Here is a 21,575-nt window from a genome sequence, read left to right as displayed (position 1 = left end):
TGGAGCATATTCACATACACGTGCCACCAGAGTCAGGAGGTAAGATAAAGAAATGCTTCCTACGGTGGAGCAGGGAACACATCAGAGCATGTGTTAGGGGGCCCCAGAGGCCCGCTTTCAGTGTATGTGTCCTGATAGAATTATTTAAAAAGCCATGTCATGGCACCTCATGCACTCTCCAGGTGCAACCCTCTTGATGCTTTTCCAATTTGAAGGTTTTTTTTTTTTTCTCCTATCATTTTTCTAAGTTGCTTTTTTTTTTTTTTTTAAATTTGGATGGAATTGGCTGGTTCCCCATCATCTGAAGACCCCTATGGGTTGCAACAAGGAAGGCTCTCTTAACTGGTTTCTTCCTTAAACGTTCCCAAGCTTCTCTTTCTTTAGATCTGAAAGATATACCTAAATAAAAAGAACTGAACGTTTCAGAATGTATTTATAGGGATTTCTTCATGGACGGGTAGAGAGAGACAGCAGCACCCAACTGGGGCTTAGTGTTTCTATACGGAGGGGATTAGGAGTGGCTCTTGATTGACGGCAGTAGGCTAGAGGACCTGCACTGGTTTTTACTATGATTATATGTTTATTTGGTGAGGTCTTGGTGAAGAGCTATTATTTTATGGAGGAAGGGGGCTGAAACGAACTCAAGCCACCCATTGGTGAGGCCATGTTATTGCCATATCGCAAAGAAATCCTCAGTGGCTCTTGGTAGCCTACCAAATAAAGCTGTAATGCTTGGGCTGATGTTCAAGGCCGTCTGCAACATAACCTTCACCCTCTTTCTCCAGCCTTAACATCCCCTACTCCTTGTACAGACCTGTGTGGATGCTCTACATCTTTGGGCCCAGCTCCTTTCTCTCGCCGCTGCTGTGGCAGCCAGCTTTGTGCACCTGTGGCCCGACAGCTCTCACTTTAGCTGCACAGAGACTCTTTCATTTTCTGCCTGACATCTCCCTGACTCTGCAGTGTGGACACGCTGGTCTCCTGGTTGCCTTCTGGACGTGCGAGGGACTGACCCTGCTGTGGGGCAGCCTCCGATGCCTGGGGGATGGGAGCTGGAGGGTGAGGAGCCCCCCCCCCCCCCGCCGGTCCCATCTGTCAGCTGGGTGGTTCTGAGGTCCCTCTACACAGCTCCTCAGAAGTGCCCGTGGCTCTGTGCCCCAGATGCCCACAGTGGTGACCAGCTGCTAGCCCGCCCTCCACCGCGTGCTGGCCTTCCCTCCTTGCTTGTTCCCCTCTCCCAGCACCTCAGCCCTGTCCCCTGGGATCACTTCCCCAAATACATGGCACTGAAGCCTCTTCTCATGCTCTGCTTGCTGGGAAGGGGGGCGGACAACAGTCCCCGTCCTATTTTCTGATCATGTCCTTTGCTCTTGTCTCTTCATTTCTTTAATATGCAGGGAGCATCTAGAATGTTCCTCATCTGGGGAAGGGCCCCAAATACAAAAAGGAATCAGACCCAGGCCTTGCTCTTGAGGCGATAGGACATCTGATATAGTTTGGGGTATCTGGGGAGGTTTTCTCCAGAATGTCTTTTTTTTTTTTTTTTTTTTGGTTTATTTATTTATTTATTTATTTATGGCTGTGTTGGCTCTTCGATTCTGTGCGAGGGCTTTCTCTAGTTGCGGCAAGCGGGGGCCACTCTTCATCGCGGCACACGGGCCTCTCATTATCGCGGCCTCTCTTGTTGCGGAGCACAGGCTCCAGACACGCAGGCTCAGTAGTTGTGGCGCACGGGCCTAGTTGCTCTGCGGCATGTGGGATCTTCCCAGACCAGGGCTCGAACCCGTGTCCCCTGCATTGGCAGGCAGATTCTCAACCACTGCGCCACCAGGGAAGCCCCTCCAGAATGTCTTTTAAAGGTTGAGTGGGAATGAGTTTGCTGGGAGACAGTGGAGGAAGGCTTTCTGGGCGGAGGGAATGGTTTGGGCGGAGATGGAGGGTGGTGAACAGGGTGTGTTTGGGGACCGGGAAGCTGAGGGAGACTGGAGTGGAGGGCACCCAAGGAGTGTGCACCGAGGGATCTGCCACGCCCCATGAGGACAGAGAGGGCCCTGAGCGGCTCCTCACATGTCCCTGGCCTGGTTCTGTCCTTCTGTTCTAGGTGGTCCCACCCTGGCTCTGGCTGCTGACCAGGGGTGGGCACCTGCAGGGATGGCCTTGGCATGGCCCTGGGGCTGAGCCTCTGCGGGGGCCCCGGGAAGCTGAGTGTCCCCTCACCCAGGCCATCCTGCCCCTGTGTCCTGCCCCGGGGAGAGGCTCTGGAATAGCTGGGAGGCGCGGGAGGGAACGTCCTTCACCCGCCACAGGAACACCCTGGAGCAGGCTGTGTGATCTCCTGCTTGTGTGTGGCTCTGTTTTCTCTGCCATGAAACAATCCTGCCCTGGGGCTGTGGAGGTCTTTCCCCTGAGCCCATCCTGCTGTGGTAAACATGCAGCTCCCGACTCAGGGACGGGCTGGTGACTTTTATAGTGGGGCAGGCTCACTGGTGGCTTCCCCATCAATCAGACACTCTCTTGGGGACTTTAAAGGACACACAGGGAAGGCAGCAGACAGAAGCAATGAGGACGAGAGCAGGTGAGCAGAGAGAAGCAGGGCTGCTGGTGGCAGGACGAGCGGAGAGGTCGTGCCTGAGTCCCGATGCTGTGGCCATACCAGGAGCTGTGAGGTAGTGAGGGATCCCCGGAGGGGCCTGGAGGGTCTTTTTGTTTCTGAACTACACCCCAGACTCCAGAAACTTTGTAGGGCTGGACCTGTGCTCCCTGGAGCAAAAATAGACACACCCACTTCCCTGGTCCCTTACACATCCTAACACAGCCTAACATCAGGCGCTGCCCTGCCTGGGTCTGAATGCTGACCCGTTGCTTACTACTGTGTGAACTTGGGCAAGTAATTGACCTCTCTGTGCCTCAGTTTCCACCTTTGTAAACAGGGCTAATGCTGGTGTCTGCCTCAGAGGGCTGTTGTGAGGACTGGGTGAGTGAATGGGTATAATATGCGGAGAAGAGCCTGGCACGTGTGAAGCGCTCTGTAACCAGGTGGCGGTCCGGGTCTGGGCGGGACACTCAGCTGGGTAACTGAGGTGGGTGTAAGGGACCATTGACACAGGTGTGGTTCAGAGGCAGGGACGCTGACGGAATGGTACCTGCAGGAAGCCGGTTCCATTCCTGGGCCTGATGGGGCGAGGGAAAGGGGCAGTCACGAGCCAGCTGGCAGTCTCAGGCGAGGGTGGCAGGATGGCAACTGTGGGCTCTGGCCGGGAGTGCCGCTGGGCCAGCCCGCCCTGCAGGGCAGGACTGGAGGGGATACGTACCCCCGAACCCCTCTCCTCCCCCACTCTGATCTCCTGCCCCTGCCCCGCAAAGGCCAATCCAACTGGAGGACAAACGGCAAGGCAGTTAGGAGGATGCAAAACCCAGAGGTCAGCCTGCCAGGGCCCAGGGCAGTTGCGGAAGGATGGGGAGTGCAGGGGCAGCCCTTGGCGTCTGTCCAGCACCAGTGCCGGCTAGGGTGGCTGTGACTGTTGTGACAGTGAATGCCTGTCACTTGAAGACTTGACAAATCTTCATTCCTTGCAAGGAGAGCCACAGAGCACGCCGTGTGCTGCGCTGTGACAGCTGGTCTCCCTCACTCGCTGGGCAACCGTTGGTGCCGGGAGGACAGAGGCTGCCCCTGCTTTCTATCCTGCGCGCCCAGGAGAAGCATCAGGCCTTTTTATTTACATCGCGAGCTGTTTGATGCACCCTGAAGCTATACTTAGGGATGAAAAGTCTCACAACCAACGCTTCACTGTATTTATCTATTAAAGTTTATTTTACCAATTCAAAAACCTTTGAGGCCGCCCCCCACCCCGGGAGTTTAAAAAAAAGATAAAAAAGCAAAACTCATATATGAACTGTGCTGGTGGGTTTTTATTCCACTCTCTCGGGGCAGCTGTCCTGCTGCAGGAACCAGCTGAAACTCCAGGGACAGGAGCAAAAAAGCAACTTTAGGCTCAGAATGCTGAGTCATGGAGAGCGGGTGCTGGCTGCTGTGGGGAGGTGATTACAGAAGGAAAAATGCTGCGTGTGTGTGAATGTTTACATTTGACACATATTGAGGGGGGAGCAGGGGGAGGTGGAGGAGGGCGGGGGTGAGTTGAAGGCGGTGCCTGCTTTGGATCAGGGAGGAGGCCAGGCCCAGACCGGGCTCCTCCCTGGGGCCCATCTTTACTCAGCCGGGTTGTGCCAGCCCCTGGGCTTCCCTGAGATCACTGACTGCCACAACATCCCTGTGGAGTAGGTGTTGCCCCCGTTGGCCAGACGAGGACAAACCCATCCGTCACTAGGGATGTCTGTATTTGAGCCCAGGTGTGCACCTCCAGAGGCTGGGTTCTCAGTCATTCAGGCCGAATTTTTGCCCTTTCTTTGTGTTACCTGTATTATCATTTACTTAATATTTTTTTGAACTTTTTTTGGTACGGTAAGCAATTTTGTTTGAAAAGGAAGCTGGATCACTACCGTGAACGGAGAGCTAGACTCACCTACCTTAAATAAGGTGACCGGGCTTCCCCCGTGGCGCAGTGGTTAAGAATCCACCTGCCAATGCAGGGGACACGGCTTCGAGCCCTGGTCCGGGAAGATCCCACATGCCGCGGAGCAACTAAGCCCGTGCGCCACAACTACTGAGCCTGCGCTCTAGAGCCCGCGAGCCACAACTACTGAAGCCCACGCCCCTAGAGCCTGTGCTCCGCAACAAGAGAAGCCACCGCGATGAGAAGCCCGCGCACCGCAATGAAGGGTAGCCCCCGCTCGCTGCAAGTAGAGAAAGCCCGCGCGCAGCAACGAAGACCCAACGCAGCCAAAAATAAATAAATAAAACAAATAAATTTATAAATAAATAAATAAAAATAAGTTGATCATCCATATAAATAGAAAGGAATTCCTGGTTTCCAGCCTGGCTGACTCTGAATTCTAGAGCAGAATGATTTTGAATTAACTCCATCCCTTTCTGAGGGTTGGCTGAGCAGCCTCTCTCCCCTCTTGTCTGGTCCCTAAGATCTGTAAAAGCTGATTCGAAATTGGATAGTGTGGGACTTCCCTGGTGGTGCAGTGGTTAAGAGTCTGCCTGCCAGCGCAGGGGACATGGATTCGATTCCTGGTCCAGGAAGATCCCACATGCCGCAGAGCAACTAAGCCCGTGAGCCACAACTACTGAGCCTGCGCTCTAGAGCCCGTGAGCCACAACTACTGAAGCCCACGTGCCTAGAGACCGTGCTCCACAACAAGAGAAGCCACCATGATGAGAAGCCCGTGCAAAGCAACGAAGAATAGCCCCCGCTCGCCACAACTAGAGAAAGCCCATGCACAGCAACGAAGACCCGACGCAGCCAAAAAAAAAAAGAAACTGGATTGTGTGCTAGTAGCCAGTAAATGTTTAATAACCGGCTTTCCAAAAATGAATGTATTATGCACACATAGTATAAATCTTACTGATGTCAATGACCTGTATAGCACACGATTTACAAATTAAAAAAAGACACAGAACTCTCTATTGTAAATTCTGTATAGCCATTTGATTACTTCAGAATGCTTTCATTGCTTTTTGCTGAACTCTTCCATCTGTGGCCAAGCTGTGGTTGAAATTGACGAATGAGTGTGTTAAGACATGGATGTTGGTTGATATCGTCAAGGTTAAAGTGAAGCAACAAAGACATTTGTCAGAATTTCACTTAGTCCATTCATTGTCATCAATGATATGAGTGACTTCTTTGCTGAATTGGGTAAGAGCTTTTGAATCCTGGGAAAATATTTCTTCACTTTTTTTGTTCTGTTTGCAATGTAATGGATTCCCAAATGTGACAAACTTTTAAGTGAAAGCTGAACTATTAACACTTTTTCCTTCACTTTATTATGTCTAGATAATAAGACAATAAATCAAGCCCCGATTTGTAGCATTTGCTGATTTCTGTGGTGTAACTACTCCTACCATGGCCCGTTTCAAATTACCAATGTGACACCACTGAGTGTGATGCAGATTTGGGAATAGAAGGGCAGAGCTCACCTTTTATAGCATTTCCACTGTACAGATACAAAAGACATAAATAACCGTAACAGCCTAGATAGTAGTTAGATGTAGCAAAATAATTTGGAAGTTGCCAGTATTTAATACTTTTGTTTTTAGTATAATTTATTTAATTATAAATTGCTATAACTTAATTTTTAATAAGAGCTGTGTTTATCAACTGAATGTCCAGATTCCTCAAAAATTCTGTCACCACTGGTGTGTGTCAGCTCCAGTACACCAGTGATCGCAGCCTTATCTTGAAACTAGGCATATCGTATGTGCATGGAGCTTGGAGCCAGTGGCCAGAATAATTTCTGCTGTTTTCGGATGTGCACGCTCCACTATGCCCTACCTCAACAGAATAACGGAGTTTGTCTCTCCCCTTACTTCTCTAACTTCGAATCCTCTGCTTTCCTTCTTACTGACTCTGCTCCCTAGATATTCCTCAAACGCACCAGGCATGTCCACCTCAGGGCCTCGGCACTTGCTATTTTCCCTGCCTAGAATGTTCTTCCTCCAGCTATCTGCATGGTTCACTCCCTTCCCTCCTTCAGATCTTTTCTCAAATGTCACCTTCTCAGTGAGGTTCTCCCTGCCCACCTTGCTTATAACTGCAACCCCTCCTCTCTATTCCCCTGCTGACCATCCCTCTTCCTGGCTTTATTTTTCTCCCTGGCATCAATTACTTTCAATGTATTACACTGTATAAGATCCTCCTATTTTGTTTATGGCCTGTTTTCATCCACAAGAATGTAAGCAACTCTTTTAATATGCTTTGTGGGATCCTCCGTGTATAGAACAGTGCCTAGCACAGGGTATGTGGTCAATACATATTTGTTGAGTAAATAAATGATTGAATAGTAGAAGCCCAATAAATATGTATTGAATAAACAGATAAATGAATGAATGAATGTTGCCTCAAGTTCTGGAGGCATCAGAGTATCAGGAAGAGATTTTAAAACTATATATATACCAGCTTTATTGAGATATAATTCATATTCCATATGGTTCACCCACTTGATGTATACAATTCAATGGTTTTTGATGTATTCAGAGTTTTGAGATCATCACTAATATCAATTTTAGAACATTTATATCACTCCAGAAAGAACCTCATGCCCATTAGCAGTCACTGTCTATTGTCTCTGAATCCCCCCAGCCCTAAGCAACCGTTAATTTATTTCTGTGTCTGTAGATTTGCCTATTCTGTATATATATATCTATGGAATTGTACAATATGTGACCTTTTATATCTGGCTTCTTTCACTTGGCATAGTGTTTTCAAGGTTCATCTATGTTATGGCTTGTATTAGTACTTTATTTCTTTATATTGATAAATAATAGTCCACTATACGGATATACCAAATTTTATTTATTCATTCATCAGTTGATGTATGTTTAGGTTTGTTCCATTTTTTCACTATAATGGATAATGCTACTATGAACATTCATGTACAAGTTTTTGTGTGGATATATGTTTTCATTTCTCTTGGATATATACCTAGGGATAGAATTGCTAGGTCATGTGACACTCTATGTTTATTTTGGAGAACTGCCAATCATCAGTGTATGAGATTTCCAACTTCTTCACATCCTCATCAATACTTGTTAGTATCTGTCGTTTTTATTATAGCCATCTTAGGAGGTGTGAAATGATTTGTGAATTTGGTTTGCATTCCTTTCTTTTTTTTAATTGAAGTATAGTTGATTTACAATTTTGTGTTAGTTTCAGATGTACAGCAAAGTGATTCAGTTATATATATATACATATATAATTCCAGATTCTTTTCTATTATAGGTTGTTACAAGATATTGAATATAGTTCCCTGTGCTATACAGTAAATCCTTGCTGTTTATCTATTTTATATATAGTAGTGTATATCTTTAATCCTATACTCCTAATTTAACCCTTCTCCCCTTCCCCCTTTGGTAACCATAAGTTTGTTTTCTATGTCTGTGAGTCTGTTTCTGTTTTGTAAATAAATTCATTTGTATTATTTTTTAGATTCCACATATAAATGATGTATAATATTTGTCTTTCTCTGTCTGACTTACTTCACTTAGTTTGATATTCTCTAGGTCCATCCATGTTGATGCATATGGCAATATTTCATTCTTTTTTACGGCTGAGTAATATTCCATTTTATATATATATATACATATATATATATGATGGACATTTAGGTTGCGTCTGTGTCTTGGCTATTATAAATAGTGCTGGTTTACATTTCTTTGATGGCTAATGATGCTGAGCATCTTTTCATGTGCTTATAGACTGTTTGTCTATCTTCTTTGGAGAAATGACTTTGTCAATTTTTAAATTTGGGTTGTCTTTTTGTTGAGTTGTAAGAATTCTTTATATATTTTGAATACTAGATGCTTATTAGATATATGATTTACAAAAACTTGTGGGCTGTCTTTCACTCTCTTCTTGATGGTGTTCTTTGAAGCACAAATGTTTTAACTTAAAAAAAATTTTTTTAATTATTATTATTATTATTATTTTGGCTGTGTCGGGTCTTTGTTGTGGCATGAGGGATCTTTTGTTGTTGTTGTTGCCTCATGTGGGCTCTTTGTTGAGGTGCCTGGGCGTCTCTCCAGTTGTGACATGAGGTTTTCTCTCTCTAGTTGTGGCGTGCGGGCTTAGTTGCCCTGTGGCATGTGGGATCTTAGTTCCCTTACTAGGGGTCAAACCCATGTCCCCTGCATTGGAAGGTGGACTGTTTACCACCGGACCACCAGGGAAGTCCCACAAATGTTTTAAATTTTGATGGTATCCAGTTTACCTCAGTTTTCTTTTGTGGCTTGTGCTTTTGCTGTCATAGCTAAGAAACAGTCGCCTAACCCAAGGTTATAAGGATTTACACCTAGGTTTTCTTCTAAGAGTTTTATAATTTTCACTCTTACATTTAGGTCTTTGATCCATCTTGAGTTAACTTTAATGCATGGTGTGAGGTAGGGATCCAACTTAATTATTTTACACATACATATCCAATGGTCCCAGCACCATTTGTTGAAAAAGCTCTTTTCCCCCATTGAATTGTTTTGGCACACTTGTCTAAAACAAGGGGAGATTTTAAATCAGACTTTTGTGATTAGATTTGCTTCTTTGTGATTTACTTCGGTGGAAGCATTGAGAAGTCTAGTTAAAGTCTATTTAGGTATAAGGCAGGAAATCCTTTCAAACTGGTTCAAGAATAAAGGGAATGCTCCTAATGCCTAGACTGTGATTTTTTCAAAATGTTTTAGCTTTTTTTTGGAAATTGAGATATAATTACATATAACATTATATTAGTTTTAGGTATACAATGTAATGTTTTGATATTGCAAAATGATCACTGCAATAACTCTGACATTTGTCACCATATTTATAAAAATTTTTTTTCTTGTGATAAGAACTTTTAAGATTTACTCTCTAAGTAACTTTCAAATACATAATGCAGTATTATTAACTATAGTCACTGTGCTGTAGATTACTTCCCATGACTTATTTATTTTGTGACTTTTGACCCCCTTCACCCATTTTGCCCACCCCCAACCCCTGCGTCTGGCAACCACAAATCTGTTCTCTGTATCTCTGAGCTTAGTTTTTAAAATTTTGTTTTCTTTTTTAGATTCCACATCATAAGTGAGATCATATAGTATTTGTCTTTCTCTGTCTGACTTATTTTACTTAGCATAATACCCTCTAGGTCTATCCACGTTGTCACAAATGGCAAAATTTTACTCTTTTTCATGGCTGAATAATATTCCATTGTGTATATATACCACATCTTCTTTATCCATTCATCCATCTATGGACATTTAGGTTATTTCCATGTTTTGGCTATTGTAAATAATACTGCGATAAACATTAGACTGTGATCTTGAATTATTATTTTCCACTAAAAGAAACCAAGTTTCCTTGGAGACATAGTTGATTCTAGGTTGAGGACACGAAAAGCCTGGAACATCAAAGACTACCATCTATGGTCATATCAAAAGGACCCAGAAACCAAGCTGCATGAGCATTCACTAGGCCAAGATAGAATGATATGATTATCAATAAAGATAATAACTACAATGGACTGAAATACATTAAAAAAAAATTTAAATCCATGATTCATAATGATGTTTTAAAAAACTATTTCTTCACTGGTTACTTTTGGAGGATGCTAAGAAATCACCTCATTATTTTGGAAATTGATGAAGGAAAATAATCAAGCATTTATCTTTCCTTTCCCTTGTAAAGTGTACCTTAGGGTAACCAAATAGTTGAAAAGAGGGAAGTTTCTTACTATAGAAGTTTTCCAGTCAATAAAGAAGGAATAATAGATTTGGATTATCATTCTGTAATTCCCTAATAAATGAATACGGGCCATCAGTGGCTGATAACATCACCTAAACAGAGAGAGAGAAATGGGGAGGAAGAGAGGGAGAGGGAGAGAGAAGGAAGAAGACAGGTTATTTTGTCCTTCCTATTATGGAAGTACGCAATACCCCCACCACCTATGAAGCAGGCTTGTTAAAAAATAGAAAAGAAATCAGATATGAATCTCATCAAGCCTCCTGTCCTAACTAGTCATTGAAAGGAAATACAGGGGGCAGAGGAATATGTTAAATGATATTCTGGGGATGTAATGAAACTATAGGAAACTCTGTTGTAGGAAACCTGGGTTCTTTTTTTTTTTTTTAACTTCTTTATTGGAGTATAATTGCTTTACGATGTTGTGTTAGTTTCTGCTGTATAACAAGATGAATCAGCTATATGCATACATATATCCCCATATCCCCTCCCTCTTGCATCCCCCTCCCCCCCTCCCTATCCCACCCTTCTAGGTTGTCACAAAGCACCAATCTGATCTCCCTGTGCTATGCAGCTGCTTCTCACTAGCTATCTATTTTATATTTGTGTAAAATACACAAATGTGTGTGTGTATATGTCAATGCTACTCTCTCACTTCATCCCAGCTTACCCTTCCCCCTCCCTGTGTCCTCAAGTCCATTCTCTATGTCTGCATCTTTATGCCTGTCCTGCCCCTAGGTTCATCAGAAGCTTTTTTTTTTTTTTTTTTTTTAGATTCCATATATATGTGTAAGCATACGGTATTTGTTTTTCTCTTTCTGACTTACTTCACTCTGTATGACAGACTCTAGGTCCATCCACCTCACTACAAATAACTCAATTTCATTTCTTTTCATGGCTGAGTAATATTCCATTGTATATATGTGCCACATCTTCTTTATCCATTCATCTGTCGATGGACACTTAGGTTGCTTCCATGTCCTGGCTATTGTAAATAGAGCTGCAATGAACATTGTGGTACATGACTCTTTTTGAATTATGGTTTTCTCTGGGTATATGCCCAGTAGTGGGATTGCTGGGTCGTATGCTAGTTCTATTTTTAGTTTTCTAAGGAACCTCCGTACTGTTCTCCATAGTGGCTGTATCAATTTACCTTCCCACCAACTGTGCAAGAGGGTTCCCTTTTCTCCACACCCTCCCCAGCATTTATTGTTTGCAGATTTTTTGATGATGGCCATTCTGACTGGTGTGAGGTGATACCTCATTGTAGTTTTGATTTGCATTTCTCTAATGATTAGTGATGTTGAACATCCTTTCATGTGTTTGTTGGCAATCTGTTTATCTTCTTTGGAGAAATGCCTATTTAGGTCTTCTGCCCATTTTTGGATTGGGTTGTTTGTTTTTTTGATATTGAGCTGCATGAGCTGCTTGTATATTTTGGAGATTAATCCTTTGTCAGTTGCTTCGTTTGCAAATATTTTCTCCCATTCTGAGGGTTGTCTTTTCCTCTTGTTTATGGAAACCTGAGTTCTTGAATAAATAATTTCATGGAAAGAAAAGAGATGGAAGGAGAATCTATAGATTAAAAGAGATGTAACCTTTCATCAGTAGCAATGTAAGGATCTTACATGGATCCCAATTCAAACAAAGGATCCCAATTCAGAGTATACATCAATCAGAGAAATATAAACTTAATTGGGCATTTGATTATATTAAGGAGTTAGTACTACTCTTTTTTTTTTGTTAAATTAATAGCTACTCTATTTATTTATTTATTTATTTATTTATTTATTTATTTATTTATTTATTTATTTATTTTTAACTGTGTTGGGTCTTCGTTTCGTGCGAGGACTTTCTCTAGTTGCGGCAAGCAGGGGCCACTCTTCGTCGCGGTGCGCGGGCCTCTCACTATCGCGGCCTCTCTTGTTGCGGAGCACAGGCTCCAGACGCGCAGGCTCAGCAGTTGTGGCTCACGGGCCCAGTCGCTCCACGGCATGCGGGATCTTCCCAGACCAGAGCTCGAACCCGTGTCCCCTGCATTAGCAGGCAGACTCTCAACCACTGCGCCACCAGGGAAGCCCTAGTACTACTTTTTATAGGTGTGATATCAGTATTGTCATATAGTTTAAAGCCATTGTCATATACTTTAAAGTCCTAATCTTTAGTTATTCTATACTGAAATATACATAGAGAGATGAAATGACATAATGCCTGGGATTTGATTTGAAAAATACACATGTGGATGTAGGTGAGGATATAGATGAAGCAATATTGACCAAGAGTTGATAATTGTTGAAGTTGGTGATGGGTCATTATTCACCTTTCCTTCTTTTGAAAATTTACATTATAAAAAGTTTTGAAAATAACCTGCCTCCCTCCACGTCTCAGGGCCTCTTGGTCCCACGTTTGTGCTTTCCTTGCTGGTGCCTGTTCCCTCAACCTGGTGGAGCCCCGACTGGGATCCCAGGGCCTTGTGGTTCCAGGACCCCCCACTGACTGCCTTCCGTTCTATCAAGAGAATCTAGCTGATTGAACTCAGCCAGTGAACGGCCTGCCTTGGATTGAGTCATGTCAGCTGTGGCCCCTTTTGTTAGTTTGTGTGTGTGTGAATTATTGGGGATTCGAATGGAGATTTCCAGGAACTATGGGCCAGGAAATTCTCTAGAAGGAGTAGGTTTAACTGTGGGTTGGCCATGGAACTTAGCAAGTATGAGGATGTATTGGAGAAAGGAGAGACTAGAATTAGGAGACCAGACAGGATACTGTTGAAGTCAACAAATATTCACTAGGCACCTTCTACATGTGTGGCCTGGGGTTAGGTGCTGGGGATGTAGGGAGAAAGGAAATGTAAGAGATGGAAAACCGTGCAAAGGAGATGGTGAGGTGGGCAAGCCTGGATCCAGGCACTGAGTTGATTGGGCTTGGTCAGGGAGAGACTGCCCCTTTCTCCTTTCACATCCTCCCGTTAACCTCAGCCCTGCAAAGTCCTGTCCAACTCTCAAGGCCCATTGCACACACTACCTCCTCCCCAAGAAGCAGTTTCTGATCCCCCTTTGAACTCCATAGCAATTCGTATGTCCTCTTACCTTAATTTGCATTGTAATGATATAGTTTATGTAGTTGTAGTTGTGTATTTTGTGTTATTGTAATTTGCCTCTTCGTCTTTTGCTTTCAGATTTCTGCTAGACTGCAGAGTCCCTATCTTAGCCTCATCTGCAGGCTGGCCAGGCTGTTGGAAGGGCTAGAGTCCTGGGTTTGAATCTCATTTTCACCGCTTGCAAGCTTGTGACTTTGAACAAGTTACTTAGCCTCTCTGAGCATCTCTTTATTTATTAATGAGAATGATAATACTCACCTAAAAGTGTTTTGTGAGGATTAAATTCTATCAAGGATGTAAAAGCACAGGACGGAGCACAGAGCAATTTATGGATGTGTATTGAACGAGGAGAAATAAGTTAGGCCTCCAAGGGTGAGAGGCATTAGCATAGCTGGAAAGATGAGAAAGGTAAGGGAAAGAAAAGTGCATATCTAGTGGCACGCCCTCCCTCCAGGCCCTCAGGGGACAGGTGAGAGGGTGGGTTGGCTAGGTGGAGGGACAGCCAGCGTGTCACACTGTGGACGGGACAACTCTTCCTGTTGTCGGCAGAAGCCACGCCCTTGTCTGGTGTAATGGAAACTCTGCCTTCTGAGCTGCATTGTGCTGTGCCCCTTACTTGATATCACTGTCCAGGACCCGAGTCGCCAGTAACTAGAGCAGGACGTAGGGCTTGGCTCTCAGGGAAAGGCAGTCGCACAGTCTTCTCAGCAGCGTTCCACAGCCGACCCCTCTGTTCTACCTGAACCCAGTATTCTCCTGGGGGGTTTGTGACACCACATTCTCCAGGATTTCCCCTCACTTTGACAGTCACTCCTAGAAGTCTCATTTCCGCGCTCTGGTTCCTCACGTCACCTCTTATGAGGTTGGCAGTCCTGGGATAAGGGCCTGAGTCTGTCTCTCTTTCCCCTCCATATTATCCCCCAGGTCTTCTCACCCTGCCCTGCAGCTCAGATACCCTAGAGATGGGGATGGCCCCAAATGGTACCTCCAGCCTGACCTCAGGCTTGCTGCCTTCAGCCATGCGCTCTTTCTGGATTTCTCCCCTGAACTGGCTCTTTCCTCTGTCTCTTTCATCTCAATAAGTGGAACTTCCCTAGCTACTCAGGGTAAAAACCTAGAAGTGACCACCTCGGCTCTTCCCGTTTTCTTATTCCTATAACCGCCTTCCCACCCCGTCTCCGCATCCAGTCATTTAGCAACTCCTGTCAACTCTACCTTTAAAACATGGGCCCCCCACCATGTGCCCACTTCTCTTGAGCTCTCCCATCCTTGTCCAAGCCAAAATCACGTTGCCCCTGGACTAATGCAATAGCTTCCTAAATGCTTCCATTCCTGCCCACTACACTCATGTTTCTTCACTAAGTAACTAGAGCTAGTTTTAAAAATCTAAATCCTTCTTAAAATTCTCCAGTGGCTTCCTCTTGCACCTGGAAAGAAATTCAACCCCTAGCTTTGGCCTCAGGGGGCAAGAATCTAGCTCCCCACTGACCTCCCCTCAAACCATCTCCCCGCATCCACCTTGTTCCGGCCTCGCTGGCTGGTTCTGCCTCAGGCCGTCTGCACCTGCTGTTCTCGTCTTGCTATGATGCTTCCCTCCAGGTGGTTTTGCATTCATTTGCATTCCTTGGCCATTTGATCTAAAGCAGCCATTTGGTCACGTTTAGCACATTATCCCATTCCTGTTCTCCGCCGAATGCTTCTCATATTTTCTTGTTTGGTTTCTCATCTGTTGTTCGTCTCCCCCCACCCCCCACCCCGTTGCACGTACATTCCATGACAACAAGTGCCAGGCTGGTTTTGTGCACTGCTTTGCCCTCAAGACCCAGCATGGGGCCCAGCACACCCTAGGTGCTGTCAGGTCTGGAATTTGATTCTACCCCGCTTACAAGCTAGCAAGTTAGCCTTTTACTCTTCCATGGGTGCTGGCGGGAGACCTGAGACACCAAGGTCGGAAGCAAAGGACTTTATTCCTCCCAGGGCAGGGCAGCAAGCAGCATGTTTGCACCAGGTTTCCCTTGCCCCCTGCTCTCAAGGGGGAGACACGACCAGGGCCAGATGGAGAGGATGTGCACAGAGAGCTGTGCTCTGGGTGAAGGACACGGAGCTTGGGAAATTCATGACTTTGATAGTCAGCAGTATGCAAGCCTGTTCTGTGTCCCAAGGGAAACATGACCTCATCTCTCAAGGTTTCTTGCTGACGACACAACCCCGAGAAATGGGCCAAGTAAAGAGCAGTCAGTCCGTGTATCCTTGGCGCACACAGCTAGGTGTATAGGTGCGTGAGTCCCATGGAGGAATGTGGTAAACATTTGTTGAATGAATGAGTGAAAGAAACCTAGCCTACTGACTAGGTACCAGGACTTGATGCCTGCAGAAGGACTCACCTGAAGTCACTACCTGCCTGGATCCCTGCCTCTCACTTACTCTGAAAAGTGAGCGGCAGGGAGCCTTCTACCACCGCTCTTCTCAGCCCTCACCACGCCTCACTCCTGCCCGCGTTCACTGTGGCCGACTGTTTGCTGAGACTGGCAGCGTCTTCTGCTACCGCCTGAGCCAGATACGACCTTTCGCTTGCTGCATGGGGGTTCCCCCTAGTGTCTGTGGCTGGCTGTCTCCTCAGGGTCTCCCCATCCCACCGCCACATCGCACTGCCGTTAAATGTCGCAAGATTGGCCCTACCCCAACACGTGGCACGAGGCATGTTAACAACGGTGCCGTCGTGGCATTCTCTGGGACATGCTGGGCGTGTAAGAGCAGGGATGGCTGCTGTAGTTCCCTTGCTCCTCACCCTAGAAAGTCCTCCATGAAATGGCATTACATTGTCCTTTCCCATGATCCAGAGTCCAGACTTATGGATTCAGATATATCAAATTTCTAAATTTTGGAACTTGGAACCCAGGCAGTTTCCTGATTTGACATAATTTAGTGATGCTGACTGACCATGAAGAAATATCTGAATGAAGAAATATTTGAAAACCAATGAATTTAATTAGCAGAAAGGCCTGTCAGGTAGTTGGAATATTGACAGTAGTCTACCCAGAACATTCTTACCCCGTAAGCAAGCTACATGGGAAGTTAAATTCTATTCAGAAAGTGGTCTGGCAGGCACAGAATTAGACCCCAAACTACGAGGAGCTGGCCAGGTGACAGGGAAGGTTGATGGCATCCTGCTTTGAAAGCCTGTTGTATCTGTCTTCATATTAGAAACATTCCTGCCAGCTTGAGCCTTATTGTTCTTATTATGAGCCAATTGTTGCCTCTTGGACTCTCCTTTTTAAATATTTCTAGGGTTGACAATGCTCCCTTTTTGATCAACACATTCTTTTTCTTTCTCTGGATTTTACTTCCAATTATTTTCTATTCTTTTACTATGAAACTAATATGTGAATACATTTTGTTGTAAAAGATCCAAGCAGCACCTACATCTATAGAGACAAAACACATGAAAGTTCTCTGTCATATCCCTGTGCCACCCCCCTCTCCTGTCCCACTTTAAATGGGACATCATAGAAGTAAATGACCTGGAATATGGAAAGAATCGGACAAGAAGACCTCAATATGCATCAGTGACTATTTGTTAGTGATTTTTATTTTTTCTTTACATTTTTCTGTTTTCTTAAAATAATAACTCATATATTACTTCTATAAGAAGAAAACAGTTTTCTTAAGAAAAAGGGAAAAAGAGCATAGCCTCTGGAATTCCACAGACATGGGTGTGAAGGCTGGCTGTAGTCCCTTCTCTCTCTCTGGCTGTGCACACACTAGTTTATCTCCTTGAGCCTCAGTTTCCCCATTTCCTCATCTGTAAAGAACAGGTGTAACACCCCCTCCCTCCCTTATGGGGTTGTTATGAATAAAGTATGTGAAAGCACCTGACACATGGTTGTCACTCACTAAATCAATTTCCTCCCAAGGAGAAGAAAATGCATGTTGCCCTGAAATCCCTTTGCAGATCATTTCTAATTTTACATGTGAAAGGTTTCAGAGCCACAAAATTATGCAGATACTGTGTATGCATGTGTGTAGGTGTGTGCAGGAAGAAAAGGAAGGAAGTATAAGAATAAAACTGTTAAAGGATTCATAACTATGCGAGTGTACTTAATACCACTGAATTGTGCACTTCAAAATGGTCGGAATGGTAATTTTATGTTAACTAATTGTACCACCCCAAAAAACGTTTAAAAAAAAAAACTGCTAAAAGAAGATTGAGAACACCTCTTTTCTTTCTCACACCCTTTGAGCCCTGGACTTTTCTTAGATGAAGATGCAAAGCCACATTTTGTGTTTTCTTATAGAGTTTCAGTCAAAGGGGCTATTTCTACCTGTGTTAATTCAACCGTTCCAGTAAATATAGATCAACATGCAGTATGAAAAATGGTTTTTTGTTTGCATATTTAAAAAAAACCCTCAGTGATTATATATCTTTGACCACTGGTACAAGCTGGTTCTCCAGTCAGGGTAGCAAGCTGGGGCAGGAAGGGACAGAGTGGGACTAGATGCAGGGGCTGGGGCGGGGCACGGGGACAGTGGAGGCATGTGGAAAAGGAGACCGCCTTTGACTTCCTTTCCTATGGACCTCACTTTCAACCACTTCCTCTGCATCTTTTCATCATCACTTGCTTATGAAAGTTTGGCTCCACACTTGGAGAATATGCTGGGGGAAGGAATTGCAATGTTTCGGCTCTTAACTCCTCAGACAGCCATCTGGTGCTGCCTGGGTTGATCTGACTTGGGTGGTCAGAGTAGCTGCCAGTTATCAGGGTCCTACTACGCGCAAGCGCAAATGTTCCATCCTTTGCGCTTTGCCTGTATTTCTCACAGTGACCCTCTGAGGTGGGCATTATTATTTGCATTTTATAAATGTGGAAACTGAGATCCAGGGAGGCTAGTGTTTTGCCTAAAGCCTCACTGGTAATAAGTGGCAGAATCAGGATCCAAATCTTGCTCTGTTTAACCTCTCAAGTCCACGCTCTTTTCATCATGCTTGGTGGGTCACTTCACTTGTTTTAATTGTAATATAAAAACAAGGGGAAAAGAAAAGAAAAGAAGGCAGTGGAGTTGAGCTAGATTGGTGCTTCCCAACTCTGGCTGCCTATTGGACTCTTCTGGGAAGCGTGAAAAAGAGCACAGAATCCCCGCCCTACTGCCAGGGATTCCAACTCAGGTCCTGGTATGCTTTAAATTCCCCACGTGATTCTAAAGGGCAAGTGGGTTGAGAACTCCTGGTCTACACCAGTGCTTCTCAAACTTGATCTGCATCCAGTCCATTTGGGTTTGTGTTAAAATGCAGATTCTGATCCAGCAGGCCTTGGTGTGGGCTGAGATGCTACATCTCTAACCAGCTCCCAGGTGATGCTGGTGTTGCTGGTACATGGACCACTCTTTGAATAGTGAGAGTCTTAATGATCCTAGGTTTCTGTCCCCTTCTAATATGCTGTGACAGTGGAGAAAGCAGCTCTAAAGCACAGGTGTTCTGTATCCACCAAGCTTCCTGCACCTCTGTAGCTTGTCATCCTTACCTGTTACAAATGAGCAGTATTTCTACTGGTGGTCAAAATATGTGAAAGCCAAACACCAACACTGAAGGACAATGGGACATAATGAAGGAGAATGGACTATGCGTGGGTTCATATCCCAGTTCTCTTGTTTACCAGCTGTGTGAGTTCAGGCAAGTTACTTAATCTCTCTGAGTCTTAATTTCCTCAACTCCAGATTCAGGATAATAAACCCTTATTGCATTGGGATATGGGGAGGATTAAATGGGTTAATATAGACAAAGCACTTTGTACCAATAGGTGCCCATCAAATGGCAACTGCTGTTATCTTGGTGGACTTTCCAAGTTGATCTAATCTTGTGATTGATAGAGCTCCCTGCAAGTCAGAGGAACCTTGATCTGTGTCCTCTGCACAAAGCAGAGTCTGCCTTTGATCTGAATGTCAGGTGACACTATGACATGACATCTCAAGGCACAGGACCTTCGGGCCAGCGTCCTTGCCTAGAGAATGACACAGCAGAGAAACCTTTTGTTTCCTTCCTTCTCTGGATTGTTAGATTACTGTTCCCTGCCTACCTGTGGAAATTCCCTGGTGATTTTTCGTATAAAAACAGAGAACGTTAGCTCTTAACGTATTGGTTCAATGCTGCGCTCAGACTAATCGTTAGTAGTAATTTATTCAATCAGTATTAATTGGTTGCCCAGGTGCCAGGGATACAAGGACAAACAAAAACTTCACAATCTCTCTCACCCTGGAGTTTGTCGAGGGGGTGCGGGCAGATGTTGAACAAATAAAATGTACAGTTGCCATTGTGGAAAGTGCTATGAAGGGAAAGAACAAGGCTTCCTGAAAGAAAATACTGAAGAGCTTGTAGCGCCATCAGTTTTCACTTAAAAAAAGCCTTGTGATTTCCTATGTGTAGACTGGGCTGGAGCAGGGCGAGAGGGAGGGGGACAGGCAGTTAGGAGCTCTGACACTAGTCCAAGCCCAGATGGTGGAGGCAATGGAGTGGAGAATTTGGTGGAATCAAGACTGGGGCGAATTCCCTTCATTTGTCTTAATTATCATAAAATGTCAGCTTGTAGTTTGAATAGTTTTATAATTTTCCCCCTTTTATTCAATACAGAAGACACCATGTCATCACCACAGGAAATTCTCACTAGTTGTGTGGTTTTTAGGCCAGTGGTTTCCCCTCTGTATGTCTCCATCCATCCATCCATTCATTCTCTAAAATAGTGGTAGTGGTAGCAGGTGTTCGTATCAACAGGGTCTAATGTTCTTTCTTGCCCTGTCTTTTGGGGACTCCAAGACAAATTAAACGTATTCACAAATAAAAAACTTTAAGCTTTAGATGAGGAGCAAAAGCAGAAAGTTTAACACTGAGTACGAGATTTCCTATTCTTTAAGAACTCTTGACTCCCTTTCTTCTGGGCCAGCACAGGTCAGTGAAATTATAATCATACTTCGAGCACAGGATGCATGAGTCAGGAAAGGTCAAGGCCGCAGTCCCCTCAAGCCAGAACTACAAAGCAAAATTGATTTCAGTGCCCAGGCACCATCCCCGGCTCGAAACCGTGGGAATTGAGAGGCAGCTGGAGAGTGACTCACCTGCTAACTCTGAGTGACACACGCTGGGTCACAATTATCCCTGAACCACCTTGCTCAGAGCCCGCTGGAATGACTTATACACCTTAAATTTAAATAGCTCAGTTGTCTCACGAAATTAGTATTAGAGTAAAAACATTTAGAAGATAGAACTTCAAATGTTGCAGGTCAGGACATTCGGGACCAGAGAGGTCAACTCATGGACCTAAGGTCACACCGCTGGCTATTTGGCCAGCCCCAAGAGCCTGAAGTTAGGGACAAGGAGAATTTCTTTGGGATGGTTTTGTATGGGAGTTGCAGGATTCTGCTGCTAAGACAGAGATACTCAGCCATTTGTTTGAATCTGAGAGTGGAGTTTCAGATTCTACTCAGGTGCGTTCCACCATGGTTGATGCCCCCATGGCCTCTTCTCTGAAGTTTCCCATAATTTTCACTGGACGGTTCACTGTGAGGACTCCATCCTCTTAATCCTCTAAATCCTAAGGATCTAGGGAAACCAAGGCCAGTTCCTCCTCTCGGAAAAGTTGGGAACCCCTGATCTCAAGGTTGGTTAGCTTAAAACAATTTTTAAAAAAATAGAGAATAATGTAAATACTAATATAACATACACCGGGTTCCTGCAACCCAGAATTAATGACTATTAACATTTTCTTCAAGGTATATTGAGAATCTTTTTTTCCTTAGAATGGCTCAGGCATGTAAGATACAGGCTGAATCTACCATCTTGCTTGATCAGCCAGATTTTTATCAAATTAGAATATAGAACTAGGACAGGAAAGAGAAAGACATTTTTTTTTATATGGTACATAAGTGTACCATGTGATGAGTTTTGACAAATGCCTATCACTGTGTTTTAAATTGCATTTTCCAATTGGAACTAGAAAAAAAGAGATTTTAATTTACATAATCTTTTTTGCTGTTTTCATTTCCACTTAAAACAGGGAATAACCTGGGGATTTTTGTTTGTTTTCTGGCAGAAAATGCTTAAGTTTAAAAAAAAGTCAGAGAGTAAAAGTTAAGTTTACAGATTTCCAGTGACAGATTAAAGA

The sequence above is a fragment of the Balaenoptera ricei genome, chromosome 4 (genome assembly GCF_028023285.1).
Source record: "Balaenoptera ricei isolate mBalRic1 chromosome 4, mBalRic1.hap2, whole genome shotgun sequence".
Lineage (NCBI taxonomy): Eukaryota > Metazoa > Chordata > Mammalia > Artiodactyla > Balaenopteridae > Balaenoptera > Balaenoptera ricei.
This window is presented reverse-complemented; position numbering follows the sequence as displayed.